Genomic DNA, 21,993 nt, shown 5'->3' with positions numbered 1-21,993 from the left:
AACATACACCTTCACATAATCTACTTGAGAAAATAATTTCAGAGTAAATCAGAATAAATCAAATATAGCAATTTATTAACAGTCAGGTAAATATGTATTATGCCAAATACATAACAAATTCAGAGATATCAAATCAATACAAGACATCAAATTCTCAAAGATGACTTTAAGAGTAATACACCTTGAGATACCTAAGCATACTGTATCTGGCTTTTAGAAAATTACATAGTGTGAAGTGTTTGGACACATTTCATGCTATGGACTCATGGGCTCACTGTATTTTAATGTGTAATTTACAAAAAAAAATGTTTTTATTAGGATTAAGGATTAAGTTAAAAGCAGTAAAGCATTTCATTTATGCTAATCAAACAGATCAGTCTGCCAGCATTAAATACAAAAAGAAATGAAAGATAAATGTTTATTACATTATTCCCTAAGAGGGTCTGGAAAATATTTTTCATTTCTTCCGCAAAATCATTGACTTGAGTTGACATTATCATGGACAGAATGAGTAGATGCATTTGAAGCAGAATAAAACATCTGTTCAAAGATGTTGTTCAAGCATATTTCAAACAAATGACAAGAATTGTTGTCATGATTGCGAGGCCGATACCGACAGACACATTGTTCAGGATAAATGCCACTCTGGAGTGGCTCTTCGCTAAGTCTCGCTGTCCAGAAAAGTTAGCATCTCGAGCCTGTGAAAACACAAATGTCAAGCTTATTAAAGTGATTTTGAAGAAACCTTGGTGAAAAAAAACCTCCTGAACTCCAGAAGTTGGTTTAACAGATTTCATTCCATATAATTATAGCCTATTATAAAATTTAATTTTAAGGGATTAAATATCTGCCAATTTTAATATTTAGCAAGTTAAATGTAATAATAGTAAATTAAATTTAACAAAATCTTTCATTATCCAATTTGACTTATATACGGTAGGTCATTAATTTCAATATTTTTTTTATGATTTAAGGGCTAAATTGTGTTAAAGTGTCTTAAGTCTATTAATGCATGGTTTTTCCTTCTGGAGCATCAGTGAGCATTTGAACCTTCTGTAATAGTTGCATATGAGTCCCTTAGCTGTCCTCAGTGTCAAGAGATGGATCTCAAAATCATTCAATCATTGTTGGAAAAGGGTTCAGATACACAAAAATGCTGTAAAACCATAGAATTTGTGGGATCTAAAGGATTTTTCTGAAGAACAGCAGGCAGTTTAACTATTAACTATTTCTAAAGGTGCTCTTAACATGAAACTAGTCACATGCATTGCTCAGGTGTAATTTTGGCCCATTCTTCCACAGTCTTCAAATATTGAAGGTTCTGTTGGCCTCTTCAATGAACTATGATCAGTAGTTCTTATTGTCTATTGAATTCAAGTCAGGTGATCGACAAGGGGGCAGGATTGTTTTCTAATGACTGTTATATTTCTGTTGTGTCTTGGCTTTCCATGCCTTTTTGCTCCTCCGTTTCTTCATGTGTTCAATATTTTTCTCTAGGACCATACCATTTTATTACACACAACAATTTCAGAAATTATTTGTGTTGTTTTCTTTGGATATACTGGTATTTGGTGAAAATTTCGAGTCAAAAGGCAACTTACAAAAATGGTATTGTGCTTAATACTTATTTACCCACTGTATATATATATATATATATATATATATATATATATATATATATATATATAGTCAGAAAATAAACATATGAAATTGCATCAGGGTTTTAGACTAAATGCATGTTGCCAATTCAACAAATTTTGTAATTCTTTCATGCAACAGTGGACAGTTGAATTGCTTGATTTATAGGATTGTTTGAATGCGATACACAGATAGGAACCAGAAAAAGTCCTACTTGAATGAAGACTTACACTGCATGAGAAGATGATAGCCACGATGCCCAGAGGGAAACAGCAGCACAGCATGTTAAAGATGGAGTAGCCCAAGTAATCTGGTACAATAGCAACTGGCATTTGACTCATGACCAAAGTGGACTGAACCAATGGTACAGTTGGCTGAACGGAGACCTCGGTCACTGTTACTGCTGGTGTTGGTATTTGAATATTCATTTCTTCTTGTTCTTCTGTATATGTACTTAATGATCTTGATGGGACTGAGATGCTCCTCGCTGGACACTGATTCTTCTCTTGTGCTTTTATGAATGTTGTCTTCTGATGGTGATGTATAGATGCAGGAATCTAATGGAATGGAGTGGTTTTGTAATTTGTTTATGTTGCTGTGCAAGGTTTTTTTTTTTCCTCTCTCATAAATAGATTCTGTAATGATTTGCCATGCATTATGACTGAGAGACTACAACGACTGGAGCTAAAATTCATAATTTGTGTTCTACTGAAGAAACAAAGTCACCTACATCTTGGATGCCATGGGGGTAAACAGATAATCATCAAATTTTCATTTTTCTGTGAACTATTCCTTTAAAGTCTGGTAAATCGTTGATGCAACTTATAACAATAACATTTTCTGAATGATGAATTTAGTTTTATTTTTGTGTGGCTCAACACTTTTGAGTAAACTATTCTATTTAAATTATTATTTTTGACTTGTAACTTCATCAAAACAACTGTGAAAGTGTCTTATTTTCTTTTTGAGTGTTGTATGAATTTCATGATAAAGGAATTTTGCCATTTTTGGGAAAAGCTGTTTTTACACAGTGCTGTAAAACGCGGCATTGTCCTAGTGTGCTTTTGAATGCACATATGAATGCTATTGTACTATTGTTGCGTCACTGCTTATAGTATAATGTTAGCGTCAAAGAAGGGCACTAACAATAACGTCAGATGGCCTTTTTTTTAGTAAACGCAGTTCTACCATACGATTTGAATGTCACTGCTGTTAACGACAATGTTTAGGGCTGTGGTTCTCAAAAGCATCGTGTGCTAAGTCAATTGTTGAGACTACTTGGTGGCATATGTTTGGCAATGCTTTTTTTGGGAAATACCTTGGTAGATGTGATTTTTATTTGGTCTGTAATTAAACAACTAGCTGCTAAGAGTATGAATCCAAAATTAGGTTAAAGCTAATAGACAGACGTGAATTTTGCAATATATTAAATATACAAAAGCAATCTACAAACTTTGAAGTAAACCTCTAAAAACTTCCTGTAATTGTAGGCTGTGCTGGATGCTGAATCGAAAGAGTAAGCCGTAACACTTAAGGTAACATCTATTCAGTTGAAGAGCAAGTTGTGTGATGTGTCGTCACATAACAGGTTAAACACTTATTGTGCGTGTTTTCTAGGTTTGTGCTAAGTGTTACCATATCAAAGAAAGTGGCACACACCAGCAAGATTTCACAGATGTTGCATGACATTCTAAATGTTTGATCTTCTGGTCAGTGCAAATTCAAGAACACTAACTACCTCCATCACTGACTTCATGTATTTAAAATAAAGTTGGCCTGCTTGTTTAACATGTTTATTTATTTATTTATTTTTATTTATTAACTATGACGTCAGAATTAGGAAGTGTAATTCGCCGCAGGTTCCTTTGAGATTTTCCTATGGGGTTTTTCAATTTATGAATAAAATAAAACTTATGGTAAACATAACTTGGCGAAACTTTTAAATATTTTTCTACAATGTAAACTGCACGTACTCTAAACCTTCTTATAAAGCTACTTATTAAAAACTCCAAAGTGTCCAAAAAATTACATAACTACTTACATTTTTTAATTTTGGTTATGGATGTTATGTTTTTTTTTCTCAGAGGGAAATCCACGTAACTTCTAACGCACATTCCATATTCTCATCAACAGCTGCAAATCATTTACTCTTACCTCTGAGATCGCACCCAAATCTGCTCAGATGAGTTTAGACTTCTTGAGGCTCGAAATGAATATTCAGTTCCAGAATAATGTGTTACTCATAAATAAATTACTCAGATACTTTTATTTAAATAAACATTTAACGTGTCACCATTTGTAATGGCTTTGCTTTATTAGTAGACACTAACTCATATTTCATAAAAAATTCAAATAACAGCGAGTAAGTCTTCACCATCAGAGTGTGGCCCCAAACAAAGCTCTCCTTGGCCTTTTATAGTCTTGCATAAAATGTGCATCAACTTCCTTTGATTTCTCCTTATTAGGCAGTCTTCTATATTCATACACAGAAAGAGTGCATGACGTTTATCACACTTAATACAGTGTGTCAAAAGTACGAATGGAAGAATTGCAGGGTCTATTAGTAAAGCATGCAACTGCTCATAAAAATAGCCATAAAACCTCTAAAGCATAGTTATAATTATACATTGTCTCAACCACAAAATTCACACTTGTATATACTGTAGATAGTGTAAAATTAGCACAACTAGGTAGAGGTTCTCACAAGTTTATTGTGAGATGCATGTCCTTCCTCTCCATCGTCTAAATAAACAAAGCACATAGCAATTTAAACCTCAAAGATTAATACTTATAGAAATTGGAAACAGAAGGTGTGATTAAATAATCTGAAATTTATATAATTTTAGAGCTGGAGCTTTAAGTTTTAATGACTCAAAGTCACTTGTTAATGCTTGCGGCTCAAGATTAATCCTATAATATTCAGCCATCTCTCTTATCAGTTTCATTATTCTTCTATTCAGAGTTTTCTGTTTTCGCATCAGCTTTATTACATTTCTCAATTTGAAATTAATTTTCTGCTGGGTTTTCCAGGTTTCTTCTTTGTCTGGCGATGCCTCACAACTTTCTCTTGCTTTTTGACTTTTTGACTCTCTTCCACTTGCAGTTTTTTAAAGATGAGATCACCAAAGTCAATATGTATTTTATTTGCTTCACGGTCTCTGTTCCCTATAGAAATTGGTCCAGTATGGAATTGATCAGAAAATTGATCTTCCATATTATTAACCGGATTTTAACAAAACTTAAAAGTATCCTCAAGTTACATTTACCACAGATGGAAACCATTGCGAATTACTCTTCCGGGTTCTGACTATATTGTTTCCGCCCTCTATTGGCAGTAAATAGAAATGTCTACTTTTAGTCTCTGAAGTTAAAGTTTTACCCTCTGTGCTTATTCCAGGAGGAATTAGGAGAGCCAGACATCACTTGAATTGAAAGATATCGGTTTCACACTCCACTGAAGACCTAAAGCTCTCTCAACAGGCAATTTATCTCGATCCAGATCTAGCTGCTGTATATCCTTAGTTGGTGTCCTGACTGCAACACTTTGCGACTGTTGCTGATCCATTTTGTTGAACAGAAAACCTCCCTTTTGACAGAGAACAGTTAGATTTGTAACGATAGAGATGGCCACTTCCTCAGAAGAGACACTCTTCAGACAGTCATCTATATAAAAGTTATTGTTGATGGTGTCAATTACCTCAGTTGGAAAATCTGCTTAATTTGTCCTTTGTTGTCTGTCTCAAGGCATACCAAGCACAGCTTGGAGAAGGCACAGCTCCGAAAAGATGAACTCTCAATATAATGGGCTCTATAGTCAATTTTCCATCAGGCCACCACAAGAACAGAAGAAAATCTACCTCTTCGTCGGCTACTTTAACTTGATGAACATTGCTTAAATGTCAGCCATGAAGGCTACTGGCTCTTACCGGAATCTCATCAGCACACTTACCAAAGAATTGGTAAGGTTAGGGCCTTGCAACAATTGGCTATTAAGTGAGGTTCCTTTATATGTTGCTCCACAATCAAACACAACTCTCAATGTTCCCTTCTTGGGATGAAACACTACATGAGCCATCCACATGATCTAGTTGGTGAGATGGTACCTTTAAGTACAACATCAGCAAGAAAATGATATTACTTTACATGAAACCCTTTGATTATTTCCAGTTTCCTTTTCATGCCATTTAATCATTGCCTAGCAACACAGTTGTCAGGTAACATGACATTACCAGACTTGAATGGCAACTGTAGGCTGTAATATCCTGAAGCATGACTGTGTGGTTCATTATGTCCACAAACCAAAGATCTTCCCTTGACATTTCTACTTTATCAGCAGTCCTTTCGCTGAAATCATAATTGAACTGATTCTTGAGCAACTCCTCCAACTTAACATTTTCATTAGATATTCTGAACAAAAAAGTAGCTGAGCAGAGCAGAAAAGCATAGGTATGCATTTCGTTTTCACCTTTTATAGCTTTCACCTGAACTGGTATGATTGGCATTAAACTCCTCTCATTACCGGCCCCTGTATGAAAACAAGTTTTAGCAGACACTACTTTAGACATTTCCTCCAACTCTTTCCCAGTTTTCCTTTTCCTTGCAATATATGTGCAGGATAGTTGGATGCACTTCTCCACAAACCTCACAGATCAAACGATTGTCACATTCCTTACTCATATGTCCTTTCTTTAGACAACCAAAACATTTCCTTGGCTTTCAAGAATTCCATCTTGTCTTGAGTCTTCCTCTTCAAAGAAAAACTTCTTTCCAATGGATGTTGATTTGCACAGAACAAACAGTTTCCATTAGACTTAGATACAGAGCAGTGTCTTTGCTGTATTGACCTAATGTCAGTCTTAGTTGGAATTGAAACAACAACATTAGTGGAAAAACTATTCCCTCTAAAAGTCTTGCACACTTGGGATTTGAATTTACCTGTGCCCTGTTTGTCCTGGATATCTCCAAACACAGGATCAGATCACCTTAACCTGTTGTTCAATAAACTCAACAATGTGAGAGAACTTTGCTCTGCCTTGACTGGACTCCATAATCTCACAAGCCTGAGCCCTCCATTGCTCTCTCAGCTTGCAAGGTAACTTTGTTACAACAGTCTTCATGTTGCTAGGCATGTTAAGTCCTTACGTGTATGAAAGTTCATTGATGGTATTGCAACATGTACAAAAAAACAAAGCATAAGCCTGTAATTCCTGCACATCCTCTGCCTTTAAAGTGGGCTAGCCCAAGGCTTTCTCCAGATAGGCAGTAGATACCTTGAATTCATTACCAAAATATTATTTTAGTAATCCTTTGGCCAATGTATAGCCTCTGTCTGTGACCATATGCTGTGAACTGTGGACCAGATCTTTAGGCTGTCCTCTTGTGAAAAGGTGGCACAACAAGGAGCCCGCGATCTCCATACGGCCCAAAAGAACTGTAAGGACTTAAGCCACTTTGGCCTCTTCATTTGCGTAACGCCGGGGCTTCAGAGAAAACACCAGCGAGCATTGGGAAAGAAACGCTTAACAGGCATTAGGATCTGACTCTGAAGTTGTTAACATCCAATGAACGCACGCATACTTGAAGTACATGGTCAAATCACAACTCGTCGGGAATTTTCCATCTGCAATAAGTTCTAAGTTGTCACAAATTGCAGTCTCCTGTCAATTTATTTGAATATGAAAAGGTGTTGAGGAGCCGGGCAAGCTCAGGGCTGGAGCAATGCACAATCATCAAGACTATATGAAGGCTCAGTAGCCATTTGCTTGATATAAGGTGCGATAAGTTTAATTGTGGGTTACTATTTGGCCATAAACATCTCCCATTCAACAGGGAGAGAAACATGAGTCTTGTGAGTGCGTGCTTTGATCCACTCTCGGAAACAAAGTAATTTGTTTTATAAAATTATAGCTTTCAATCTATGTATCAGTTTCAGATTGTTTAATCTTATCATCTATTGTTTGACTGCAGTCAGGATGATTTCTGCTTTGTAGTAGTTAGTCCTCAAGGGCTTAGGTATTATTTCAGTTTCAATGAATCTTTTTTGAAGCTCTTTTATCTGTGATTTTATCACTCTGTTTTGCCCAACTTTCTTTTCATATTAAAATGTATCAACTTAAATTGTCTTCCTTTATCCAATAACAAGTTTTCCGATTGTTTATAATTTAGCATTTTTATTTTGTTTGCTCATTCTCATTAAAATGTTGCTCATTTGTTGCAATGAACCAAATTTTTTTTTTCTTAGGAGGAGTGTGAGTGGGTGTCTGAATTGTGCTGCCGGAGGCTGGTCGCTTCTTTCCATCCAAAGAGTCCATCTGAAAACACTATTGCCGCAGCTTACTATAATGGCTGGCGTGCCGTACGGTTGTAAGCCCAAGTAGACGAGAACGCGCATGACGTCACATTTAGTGAATTTTCGTGCCAATTCGTGCCCGACTCCTCCACAAACAATTGAGCCTACAGGCTGTTAGAGGCAACCGTGCTGGACAGTCAAGGTGTCATTCTTTTTTTTACATCATGGTTGGCTCATACATGTACAAATGAAAACGCTATCTTAAAGATTTTTTTTAAGTAAAAACCTCCACATAGCTCCTTTAAGGTTCTATTTTGTGACTCTCTGTTGAGTACCAGAATATAATTTGGATGATGGTATTCCAATGTTAAATTTCGTCTCTTGTTGCTTAGGCAAAAAAAGAGATATTTCCATTTCAGAGCAAGTAATGTCATTCCTTGTCTACGCTGCTGCTATTATGTCCCTGACAAGTATGTGGTTTCGTCTAATTCTCAAGCCCACCCGATCTGGTCTCCAGTCTATCAATATGAGTATCCCGTCTCATTCTACAAATATGTTTGCATGGGATGCTATTAAATCTTTTCCTCAATATTCCTAAAATTCAAATAGGAACTGACTTACCACAGCAGCTGGAGAAAGAGAAGGAGACGGACAAACCTCTTGTTCGGTACAAATACATAATAGGTCACTCACCTGTTAGGAGATTATATTGCCAATCACCATTTGTAAGGTCCGCGCACTCCAAGGATGGTATCCAGTGCTGGCTGAAGGTTTCTTGTGTGTTCAATCTTTTCAGTGGACTCCATTTTATTATTTAATCGGAGTCCATTTTTAGTATGACCTCAAATTTAGGTTGAAAGGCAAACTGTTTGATTCTTTTGTCTCTTCTTCTTCTTCTTCAGACATTTGATTGTGTTAGTTAACTCTTTACTTTATATTTACTCATTCATTAGTAATCTTTGTCACTCAGGGTGTATCATGCCGGCCGATATACATGTACCCCACGATCACAAACTCTCCAGTCTGATCATTACTCAGAGGTTATGACTAACTATTTAATAGACCGCCTCATGCTTGTCATTCTTTAAATAGTGGTAGTCACCTATGTAACAACTTAGTTAAAGCTCAAACAATAACCAGAGGTTATGGCTAGCATTGTGAAATATGCTATTCCAGTTGTATTTTACCTAGCCCCTATAATTAATATAACAACTTGAATATAGTGAGACAATAACCAGAGGTTATGGCTAGTACTGTGAGATACTATATGCCCAAGTCATGCTAATTCTCAGTAGTATTTTGTCTAGCCCCCCACAATTAATGCACTGAACGCAGATTTTCGCTAACATACGCCTTCAATTAATCTACTTGAGAAAATAATTTCAGAGGAAGTTAGAATAAATCAAATATAGCAATTTATTAACAGTCAGGTATTATGCCAATTACATAGCCAATTCAGAGATATCAAATCAATACAAGACATCAAATTCTCAAAGATGAATTTAAGAGTAAGAAGTACTTCATGCTGTGGGCTCATTCTCAAAATATCTCTTAACTCTTCGGATCTGTATTATCTTTTAGTCTACTTTTGTAAGATTGAGAACATTGTAACAGTTGCATTGAGACATTTCAAATGATACCAGACGTGAGTGTTAGTTCACTTGCATTAATATTTTCCTGTAATCATTTTGAGCAGATTGAGTAGAAGGAAGCATGGGTGAATTGATTTAAAATGAAACAAATGGACAGAAGGGAAGGAGGTCTCCTACACCTCCACTCTGTGGGATGTCTTGGAAATGCCTGTGTATGTTTGTATTGTCTGTTTCTTTGTAGATCCAATGGGGTGGTGTTGGCGCAGTGGATAAGACACATGCCTTTGGTGTGAGAGACCTGGGTTTGAATCCAATGTGTCCCTGAGCAAGACACTTAACCCCTAGTTGCTCTAGAGGTGTGCAACCTCTGACATATATATTTAGCAACTGTATGTCGCTTTGGATAAAAGCATCAGCTAAATGAATAAATGTAGATCAAAGTATATCCGAGGTTCTTTCATCCTTACACAGCGGTCAAGCCATAGCTCTCAGAAAACGTGTTAACAGCTGTATTAAATAATGGCTAAATCTATAGATTTTTAAGGTAATCAGTTTTATATAGTTATTGTTAACATTTTATTACTTTTGTATATTTAATTGTTAGTCAAAAGAATGAAACTAAACAACTTTTAGAAATAAATCCTGGTGGACATTTATTTTTATCTACTTTTAAAGGAAACTTGAGTAAAACAACTTCATATTTAAAAAAGCTTGAACCGGAAGCGGTGAGACCCTTATTTAACTACCCAAAACAGAGATCCTAAAACAATAAGTTCATAGTTTCTGGAGTTGTAATACGCCTAAATCTAATAATTTTCCTGCCAATAGTTCTAGGAACTATGATAAGGTTCCTCCAGTGCGAAAGCCCCTGACCAGAACAATTAATGTAATTAGTGCAATGCTGTATTTTACAAAAAAACAAAAAGCAGTGAAGCAGTCTGCCAGCATTAAATGCAAAAAGAAATAAAACATAAGCGTACATTAGATAATTCCCTCAGAGGGTCTGGAAAGTATTTTTCATTTCTTCTGCAAAATCATTGACTTGAGTTGACATTATCATTGACAGAAAGAGTAGATGCATTTGAAGCAGAATACTACATCTGTTCAAAGATGTTATTCTCGCATATATTTGAAATAAATGACAACGATTGCTGTCATGATTGCGAGGCCGATACCGACAGACACATTGTTCAGGATAAATGCCACTCTGGAGTGGCTCTTCGCTAAATCTCGATCTCCAGAAATGTTAGCATCTCGAGCCTGTGAAAACACAAATGTCAAGTTATTAAAGTGATTTTGAAAAAACCTTAAAAAAAACTCCTATCAGAAGCTGGTTTAACAGATTTAATTCCATATAATTATAGCCTATTATAAAATGAAATGTTAAAGAAATTAAATAGCTGACAATTTTAACATTTAGCAAATTAAATGTAATAAAAGTAAATTAAATTTAACAAAATCTTTTATCATTAAATTTGGCTTACATACGGTAGTTCATTTTATGAAACATCCAGTTAGAAAATATTATTGAACAAGTCATTGTTGGATGGAAGTACTAAGCGGTCATGCATTATTATTTTCTACTTCTTGTTTTTTCGTTATCTCGCAATGATTTTTTTACAGTGATTAATTGATCTACTGTTGCTATAGTAACAAGCTCAACTTTGACACACATCAGATGGACAACCGGGCGCTCTAACTGTAGCCTATATTTCAGCAAATTTTGCTTCGCCTAGTAATATGTCTACAATACATAAATAAAGGCTGATCAGTCACTGTTGATATTTCCAGAGACAGTGCACTAAACTTTTTGTTTTTGTAATAAACATGTTTAAATGATCAAAGCAACACCACAAACACAGGTGGAGCGCATCCAGAAGAATGCAGAACTATTCTAAGATCTTTCAGAGCTGCTTGGATTAAAAATTCACTTTTAATTTTACCTTTATTTAAAATAAAAAAAAAAAATAATATATATATATATATAATTTGTCATTTTTAGTAGTCATTATATACTGCACAAATTATAGCGATCACGAGGAAGGTCATATTCTATTCCAAAAGTGTACAAAAAAAGTGGATGGTATACATCACCCCATCAGTTATATTCCACCGGTTGGCGCAGTTTTTTAACTTCTTAGAGAACAACTCTCGTTATGTCGAAATCACGAGGTAATTAAGTCATTATAATGAGAAAACAACTCTCGTTATGTCGAGATATCGAGAAAATTAAGTCGTTATAATGAGAAAACAAGAAGGAAAAAAGTTATAATGCATGACAGATCAACAGGACAAACAAGGGACTCATGAACAACTATCACTAAACAAAAAAACAAAACAAAAAACAGCTGTGTTTTATATATATATATATATATATATATATATATATATATATATATATATATATATATATATATATTAGGGCTGGGACTTTAATGCGTTAATTGAGATTAATTAATTACACAAAAAATAACGCGTTAATTAAGATTAATTACAGAAAAAAAATTCCCGCATTTTTAATAACTTATTTTTTCACCGCGGAACGTTTCTCACTGGATGCGTTTCGGCGGACCGATTATACTGAAGCACCAACTAGCGTTCGCATATCACTGCAGCACATCGAGCCTCAAGTATCACCTAAATGCAAAACATATAGCAGCTAGCGTGCACTTTACACTTTATGTTGAACTATGTATTATTTTGTTGGTGCAACAGTTTATTTTGAACTCTTTATTGTTTTGGCCAAGGTTATTGAGAGTTGGACTTAGTATGTTATGGCCTCTGAAGCAACAGAGAGATGTTTTCTAATAGTCAGTGTTTCCAATGTTCTGAATGTAATTGACAGTATTGTGTATTACTTAAAAAACACTTTACAGAAGATTCCAGCACCTATAAGCTTCCTGAATTTCTGAAATGTACTATTTCTAAATTGTTTCTAAATATGCTATTGCTACACTTCATGGCAAAAATTGCACTGGTCTGCTAGACTTGGTTAAACAAAAATAAACAATATTTTGTTGCTTAAACTTATGTATTCAGTCATTATTCAATGGTATATTATAAATCCATGTGAAAATAAATTACTTCTCACTGTTCTCAGGTCAAATATTTATATGCGATTAAAATGCGATTAATTTCGATTAATTAATTACAAAGCCTCTAATTAATTAGATTAATTTTTTTAATCGAGTCCCGGCCCTAATATATATATGTATATATATATATATATATATATATATATATATATATATATATATATATATATATATATATATATATATATATATATATATATATATATATTAGTGGTGGGCATAGATTAATTTTTTGAATCTAGATTTATCTCACTGTGATCTTGAAATTAATCTAGATTAAAATGGCTCATTAGAATTCTGCCAGAGGCATTCAGAATATGTGTGTTATCCAAATAAAATTGACAAACAGTAAGTCTTTGAGAAGGGGTTTATCAAGCTAGATTGTGCATTAGAAAAGGGGTTCATCTCCTGTTTCCAAAATGGATCACAAAGTGCTTGAAAAAGTGTGCCCTGTTTGAAATTGTTTAATTTGTATGTTCGTTTATTTTTATTTATTTGTGCTATTTACACAATGTTTAAGTTTTTATCAAGTTTGTAGGTGTCAATGTACAGAAACCAAATAGTTAAATGTAAAATAGCACTGGATAGTCTTCGATGTAAAAATTAAATATACAATCAAACCTACATTTATTCAGACACCTTCAACATTTCTCACATTATTACAGTTTTGCTATAGGCGCTTCAGGAGCCTCCGGACAAGGACCACAAGATTCAGGAACAGCTTTTTCTCTAAAGCTGTTTTCTTGCTGAACTCTGCCCTCTGACACCCCTCAACACCCCCCACACCACACACATAGACTCCTCCTCCCTTCAACACTCTGACTGATTTATTTATTTATTCACAACAAGCAAAAAACAGTAACCTGCTATTACTTGCACTGCTGTCTGTTCATCCAGGAACACTGTATAATCCATTTGCACACTGAAATATTTTCGATGCACTTTACTGTCCATTGCAATACTGTAAATTGTGTTCATAATTCTGCCTACAGTGTACATACACTTTTGCATAATCCATCTGTATAGTATGTTCATAGTACACCTATCTGTATATCATGCTAATAGTATTTAATTTCTGTAAATGATGTCCATAATACTTATCTGTATTTTTAGTTATTGTACATATTATAGACCTTGTATATTCTGTACTTACTGCTTATTGCACTTCTGGTTAGATGCTAACTGCATTTCGTTGCCTTGTACCTACATGTGCAGTGATAATAAAGTTGAATCTAATCTAATCTAATCTAATAATCTATATCAAAAATTATATCTGGTGTTTGAATAATTTTTGGTTTGACTGTTAAAACTACAAAGTAATTCAGTCAAGAGCAGTGAGCGATTTTCATTTTCATTTTCTTGGATTAACATTACAGCAGCCTGTAGCTAAATTAGGCGTGGTCACTTTAAGAGACGATGAACGCATCCAGTATAAAACACATCCCATTTATTAATGTTTACCATAAACTGTAAACTGTTTACTTTCACTTAAGAAATAACTGACAGTTTTTTCGAGCAAAATTTCCAAGGTGGATATTTTGACATATTTTGTATGTATTTCTGCCGGCCTCACTCCCTGTTCCCATGTCTCTCAGCCCCGCCCCACTCGCCACAGGCTCTTTCACATCTTTTTGTTTGTTCAAACTGTGATTTGTATTTGTTCGTTCAGGTGCAGGAGGGACTTCGAGGAGAACTTTGCAGAAGAGAGCTCGGTTCAGTGTCGCTGTCCGTGATGCGCGGCTCTCTCTCTCTCTCTCTCTCTCTCTCTCTCTCTCTCTCTCTCTCTCTCTCTCTCTCTCTCGGGCGCACCGAACACAGCGCGCGCGTAACCAGCTACTCTGTTCAACTTTTCCGCGTCTTTTTTTTGGATGATTTAATGTTTAAATCGACAAACGGTAGGGCTCAAAAACACATGAAAAAGATATGCTTTTGTGACGATGTGCAGCAGTGGTCCGTCAACTGTCCTGAGCATCTTTTTAGGCTGACCTCAGCCAGTCAGTTATATAAAATATCAAGGTGAAAGTCATCATAGCTTGCTTAGTATAGACCCAGATCTCAACCCAACTTTGAGAATAGATTAACGGCGATATTTATTTTATTGCCCCATAAGAGTCTCACGTTAACGCAGCACGTTAACACCGATAAAGGCCCACCACTATATATATATAGTCAGGAAAGAAAGATAAATAAAAATGTAAAATTGCATCAGGGTATTAGACTAAATGTGTGTGGCCAATTTAGTAAATATTGTAGTTCTTTCATGCAACAGACAGTTAAATTGCTTGATTTATAGGATTGTTTGACTGAGGTACACAGATATGAAACTGAAAATGAATGAAGACTTACACTGCATGAGAAGATGATAGCAACGATGCCCAGAGGGAAACAGCAGCACAGCATGTTAAAGATGGAGTAGCACATGTAATCTCGTACAATAGCAACTGGCATTTGACTCACAGTGGACTGAACCAATGGTACAGTTGGCTGAACAACCATTACAGCAGGCTGAACCACCGATATAGCAGGCTGAACGGAGAGCCCAGTCATTGATACTGCTGGTGTTGGTATTTGAATGTTCATTTCTTCTTGTTCTTCTTGCTGTAAGTTTACTAAATGATCTTGATGGATTTTCTTTTTTGTTTCGTGCTCAACTGAGATGATTCTTGCTGGACACTGGTTCTTCTCTTGTGCTTTTTTGAATGTTGTCTTCTGATGGTGATGTATAGGTGCAGGAATCTAATGGAAAAACAGTTTTGTAATTTTGTTAATGTTTTTTAAGGATAAAGATGTCAGAGACATTTGACATTGTGGTGACATTAGCATGAGCTTCTACTAGGGTTGCAAGGCTGGAAAATTTCTTTCCATGGGAACTTCATCTGGAGAATTTTGAGAATTTTCAGTTTCTTTCACAGACCGATCGTTTTGTGTCTTTAAACATCAATGAATCGTCACAAGTCGCAGGGTTGAATTTGGATATGCCTGTGCATGTTTTTTTTTCTCACATAGATTCAGTAACCATTTGCCATGCATTATACGACTGAGAGACTGCAACGACTGGAGCTAAAAATCATAAATTGAGTTCTACTGAAGAAAAAAAGTCACCTACATCTTGGATTAACATCAAATTTTCATTTTCTGGTCTGTTAAATTGTTGAAGCAACTTATAACAATTACATTTTCTGAATAATGAATTTAGTTTTATTTTTGTGTGACTCAACAGTTTTGAGTAAACTTTTTAAGTTTACTGATTGATGTAAAGTGATGTCACATCGTTGCTCTAACCGATGTTCAGAAGAATTCATTCAACATGGCGGAAAACTACAAGCAACCAGAGCAAACTTAATGGAACAACTTGTAAGTACATCAAAACAACTGTGAAAATGTCTTACAAACCCGATTCCAAAAAAGTTGGGACACTGAACAAATCGTGAGTAAAAAAGGAATGGAATAATTTACACATCTCATAAACTTATAATTTATTCACAGTAGAATATAGATAACATATCAAATGTTGAAAATGAGACATTTTGAGATGTCATGCCAAATATTGGCTAATTTTGGATTTCTTGAGAGCTACAAATTCCAAAAAGTTGGGACAGGTAGCAATAAGAGGCTAGAAAAGTTAAATGTACATATAAGGAACAGCTGGACGACCATTTTGCAACTGCGGTGAAAAATAGTGGAGCAATATCAGAAAGGAGTTTCTCAGAGAAAAATTGCAAAGAGTTTGAAGTTATCATCATCTACAGTCCATAATATCATCCAAAGATTCAGAGAATCTGGAATAATCTCTGTGCGTAAAGGTCAAGGCCGGAAAACCATACTGGATGCCCATGATCTCCGGGCCCTTAGATGGCACTGCATCACATACAGGAATGCTACTCTAATGAAAATCACAACATGGGCTCAGGAATAGTTCCAGAAAACATTGTTGAAGAACACATTCCACCGAGCCATTCACCGTTGCCAGCTAAAACTATCTAAACATGATCCAGAGCACTCAGTTCAGAAGCATGCATCTCTGATGGTATTGGGTTGCATGAGTTGGTGTGGCATGGGCAGCTTACAGCTTATCTGGAAAGGCACCATCAATGCTGAAAGGTATATCCAAGTTCTAGAACAACATATGCTCCAATACAGACGTCGTCCCTTTCAGGGAAGACCTTGCATTTTCCGACATGACAATGCCAGACCACATACTGCATCAATTCCAACATCATGGCTGCGTAGAAGAAGGATCCGGGTACTGAAATGGCCAGCCTGCAGTCCAGATCTTTCACCCATAGAAAACATTTGGTGCATCATAAAGAGGAAGATGTGACAAAGAAGATCTAAGACAGTTAGGAAACCTGTATTAGACAAGAATGGGACAACATTCCTATTGCTAAACTTGAGCAACTTGTCTCCTCAGTCGCCAGACATTTGCAGACTGTTATAAAAAGAAGAGGGGATGCCACACAGTAGTAAACATTGTAACAAGGAGTCAGAGACATTCGGATCCATAGGCAGTAGTTTATTAAAGAATGGTCAGACAGGCAGAAATCAGGAACAGCATTAGGTGTGTCACGAGATATCCATAAACGGCAACAAAACCAGGCAGAGGTCGGGGCAGGCGGCAGAGAATCACAGGCAGTATAAACAATCCAAAGTCAGACACGGGAGGAACAAACACAAGGAGAAATGCTCGGAATTGACAGACTGGGCTAGAATAAGTCTGTGCACTTGTTGAGAGTCCAAACAGAGTTTGTATAAAGGAGTGGAAATGGTGAACACCTGGTGGTTATTGGCCCTAAGCACAGGATTATGGGAAATGGAGTTGGGAAGATGCCAGAGTCCAGTGCCCTCTATAGGAGTTCATGGGCACTCCAGCCGATGATCATGACAAACATGGTCTTGTCCAGAATTTTGAGATGTGTTGATGCCATGAAATTTAAAATGAACTTATTTTTCCCTTAAAATTATACATTTTCTCAATTTAAACATTTGATTTGTCATCTATGTTGCATTCTGAATAAAATATGGAAATTTGAAACTTACACATCATTGCATTCTTTTTGTATTTACAATTTGTATAGTGTCCAAAAAATTTTGAATCAGGTTTGCATTTGCTTTTTGGGTGTTGTAAGAATATCATGATAAAGGAATGTTTTCATTTTGGGGAAACACTGATTTTACACAGCACTGTAAAGTGCAGCATTTTCCTAGATGGTGCTTTTGAATGTGCATTTTGAATTCCAAATTTAATGTAAAGGGCACTAGCTTGCATTTTTTCAGTAATCAAAGTTTGATTGTCTCTGCAGTAAACTGCAATGCTTAAGGGTGTGGTTCTCCAAAGCATTGTGAGCTAAGTTGATTGCTGAGACCATGTGGTGGCAGATGTCTCTACAATCATCTCAGCCATACAATGCTTTTTTGGGAAATGCCCTGGTAAATGTGATTTTTGTTTTGTTTGTATTCAAACAACTAGCTGCTAAGAGTATTAACTTTAATCCAAAATTAGGTTAAAAATGGTATCTGTGAGGATTTCCAATCAGGACCGTATCATAGTACTGAGACTGCTCTCTTTAGAGTTACAAATGACCTGCTCTTATCTTCTGATCATGGTTGTATTTCTCTATTAGTGCTTTTGGATCTTAGTGCTGCGTTCGACACTATTGAACTCAACATTCTTTTGCATAGACTAGAACAATTTGGGCATTAATGGAAGTGCATTAGCATGGTTTAAATCGTACTTATATGTCGCCATCAATTTGTAGCAGTGAATTAAGAGGTAACATATCGATAACAAGTGCAGTATGGAGTACCTCAAGGCTCAATATTAGGGCCGCTATTCTTCTTGCTTTACATGTTACCCTTGGGAGATATCATCAGGAAACACGTTGTTAGCTTTCACTTTTATGCTTATGATAATCAGCTCTATATTTCTTCGAGGCCCAGTGAAACACACCAATTTGAAAAACTAATGGAATGCATAGTCGATATAAAATACTGGTTGACGAGTAATTTCTTACTGCTAAATTCAGAAAAAACAGAAGTGTTAATTATAGGATTTATAAACTCTGCATGTAATAACCTAGAACACTGTATAAGACTTGATGGCTGCTCTGTCAATTCTTCTTCATCAGTTAGAGACTAGTTGTGCTATTGGATAGCAATCTTTCCTTAGAAAGCCATGTTCCTAACATTTGCAAAACTGCATTTTTCCATCTCAAAAATGTATCTAAATTACGGCCTGTGCTTTCAATGTCAAATGCAGAAATGTTAATCCATGAATTTATGACCTCAAGGTTAGATTATTGTAATGCTTTTTTGATTGGTTGTTCTGCACGCTTAGTAAACAAACTACAGCTAGTCCAAAATGCAGCAGTAAGAGTTCTTACTAGAACCAGGAAGAATGACCATATTAGCCCGGTCCTGTCAACACTGCACTTGCTCCCTACAATCCTCTTCCCATTTGGCGCCTAAACTCTGGAATAACCTACCTTACATTGTTTGGGAGGCAGACATACTCTTGCAGTTTAAATAAAGATTAAAGACCTATTTCTTAAACCTGACTTACACATAACACACTAATATGCTTCTAATATCCAAATCTGCTAAAGGATTTTTAGGCTGCATTAATAAGTTAAACTGGAACCGGGAACACTTCCCATAACACCCAATGTACTTGCTACATCATATGAAGAATGGCATCTACGCTAATATAATTCTGTTTCTCTCTTATTCCGAGGTCACCATAGCCACCAGATCCAGTCTGTATCCAGATCAGATGGTCACTGCAGTCACCCGGATCCAGTACGTATCCAGACCAGATGGTGGATCAGCACCTAGAAAGGGCCTCTACAGCCCTAAAAAGACAGCGGAGACCAGGACAACTACAGACCCAGTTACAGATCCCCTGTAAAGACCTGGACACCCGGACAAGAACGGAAAAAAACAAATGATTATTCTGCACAATCTGATTTTGCTGCAGCCGTTGAATTGAACTGCTTGTTTCGTCTGGTCAGAGGAGAACTGCCACCCCCCCACCCCCCAACTGAGCCTGGTTTCTCCCAAGGTTTTTTTCTCCATTCTGTCACCGATGGAGTTTTGGTTCCTTGCCGCTGTCGCCTCTGGCTTGTTTAGTTCGGGTCACTTAATTTACAGTGATATCGTTGACTTGGTTGCAAATGAATGCACAGACACTATTTAAACTGAACAGAGATGACATCACTGAATTCAATGATGAACTGCCTTTAACTGTCATTTTGCATTATTGACACACTGTTTTCCTAATGAATGTTATTCAGTTGCTTTGACGCAATGTATTTTGTTTAAAGTGCTGTATAAATAAAGGTGACTTGACTTGACTTAAAGCTAAAACACACAGATGGGATTTTTGCAATATATTAAATATAAAAAGCAATCTACAAACTTTGAAGTAAACCTTCACAAACTTTCTTTAATTGCAGGCTGAGCTGGATGCTGAATCGAAAGAGTAAGCCGTAACACCTAAGGAAACTTCTATTCAGTTGAAGAGCAAGTTGTGTGATGTGTCGTCACATAACAGGATACAGACTCTGCCTTTACTTTTCTACATCCATTGTTGGTTATACACTTATTGTGCGTGTTTTCTAGGTTTGTGCTGAGTCTTACCATATCAAAGAAAGTGGCACACACCAGCAAGATTTCACAGATGTTGCATGACATTCAAAATTGTTGATCTTCAGGTGAGTGCAAATTCAAGAACACTATCTCCATCACTATCTTCACTGTATATAAAATAAAGTTGGCCTGCTTGTTTAACGTTTATTGAAAAAAAGCAAATTTTTTACATGATGTCAACATGAAACGAGCGCTTGCCCCCCCAGTGTACATGTGTGAAAAGTACGGTTCTTCGGGACATGAAATGTAAGTATTAAGTTAAAAGATTAATAGATCTGAACTAGCAAATAGAGTCAGAACTAGGAAGTGTAATTTGCAGCGGGTTCCTTTGAGATTTTCCTTTGGGGTTTTTCAATTTATGAATAAAATAAAGCCTTTGGTAAACATAACTTGACGATACTTCTAAGTATTTTTCTGCACATACTCTAAACCTTCTTATCTAGCTACTTATTTAAAATAAATTTGCAAAGAATTTACGTAACTGCTTCAAAATTAGTATTTTGGATATGGATGCTGTTATGTTTTTTATCCCAAGGTAAATCCATACAACATCTAATGCACATTCCATATTCTCATCAACAGCTGCAAATCATTTACCCTTACCTCTGATATCGCACCCAAATCTGCTCAGCTGAGTTCAGACTTCTTGAAGTTTTGAAAGGAATATTCAGTTCCAGAATAATGTGTTATTCTGTGTATAATGTATAAATTACTCCGAGACTTTTATTTTAATAAACGTTTAAGGCATCACCATTTGTAATGGCTTCACTTTATTATTAGACAATAACTCATATGTAATAAAAAAAAATGAAAATAAAAGCAAGTTTTCACCATCGGGGTGCGGCCCCACACAAAACTCTCCTGGCCTTTTATAGCCTTGCATAAAATTTGCAAAACGTCCCTGCATTTCTCCTTATTTGGCAGTCTCCTATTTTCATACACAGAGTGCATGACGTTTATCACACTTAATACAGGAAGTCAAAAATACAAATGGAAGAATTGCAGGGTTTATTAGTAAAGCATGCAACTGCTCTCAAAAATATCCATAACATCTCTTAAGTGTAGTTACAATCATACATTGCCTCACCCACAAAATTCACACTTGTATACACAAAAAGGGGAAGTTGTGGCCTAGTGGTTAGAGAGTTTGACTCCTAACCCCAAGGTTGTGGGTTCGAGTCTTGAACTGGTAACACCACGACTGAAGTGCCCTTGAGGTGCCCTTATCAAGCTTACAAAGAAGTCGGGAAACTTCCACGAGGCCCAGTAGAGGAACGTCCCGGCTTCCCGGAGTTAAATGCACGTTCCAAGAGCATCAAAACAGAGAAAGAAGTGGAAGAAACTATCCCTAAAGGCTTAGTTGGCCCTAGCTCAGCTCTGCTGTATCAGTCCAGATTGAAGGTATTTACACTATAGCCATACTCAACACTGGTTGTCAAGTCACTCTGCTCTACAGATCCTTCTACGACAGATAACTGACACACTTGCCATTGACACCTATCAGTGCTTTACAAATATGGGGTCTCAGTCCTGCTGATTACCCGTATGATGGCTATTTGTCACTCAAGCTGGAGTTCAGGGGAGCCGATGTAGGCGTGACAGAGACCATTGATGCAATTATACTTGTCTGTCCTGACCCAGTCATGAAATATACTGTGAGAAGACTTCTCAAAAAGACTATGGAGGAAATCTAAAAGTCCCAACCTGAAACTAACAGCCACAAAAGAGTATCTGT

General features: G+C 36.2%; 2 long non-coding RNA genes across 2 annotated transcripts; both read right to left on the bottom strand.

The window, feature by feature from the left end:
• Positions 1–323: 323 nt before the first annotated feature.
• LOC127968365 (uncharacterized) lies at positions 324–4,045 on the bottom strand. The gene is made up of 3 exons (XR_008155961.1): positions 3,793–4,045; positions 1,869–2,195; positions 324–698 (listed from the first exon to the last, which is right to left on the bottom strand). It is a non-coding gene; the product is annotated as an uncharacterized LOC127968365 (long non-coding RNA).
• A 5,278-nt stretch (positions 4,046–9,323) lies between these two features.
• Positions 9,324–21,096, bottom strand: LOC127968367 (uncharacterized). Its single transcript, XR_008155963.1, has 3 exons — positions 20,862–21,096; positions 14,961–15,350; positions 9,324–10,779 (listed from the first exon to the last, which is right to left on the bottom strand). It is a non-coding gene; the product is annotated as an uncharacterized LOC127968367 (long non-coding RNA).
• Between the last annotated feature and the right edge of the window lie 897 nt (positions 21,097–21,993).

Source organism: Carassius gibelio, chromosome B11 (genome assembly GCF_023724105.1).
Source record: "Carassius gibelio isolate Cgi1373 ecotype wild population from Czech Republic chromosome B11, carGib1.2-hapl.c, whole genome shotgun sequence".
NCBI lineage: Eukaryota > Metazoa > Chordata > Actinopteri > Cypriniformes > Cyprinidae > Carassius > Carassius gibelio.
Note: the sequence above shows the minus strand (reverse complement) of the source record. Positions and strands in the feature narration are given on the sequence as shown.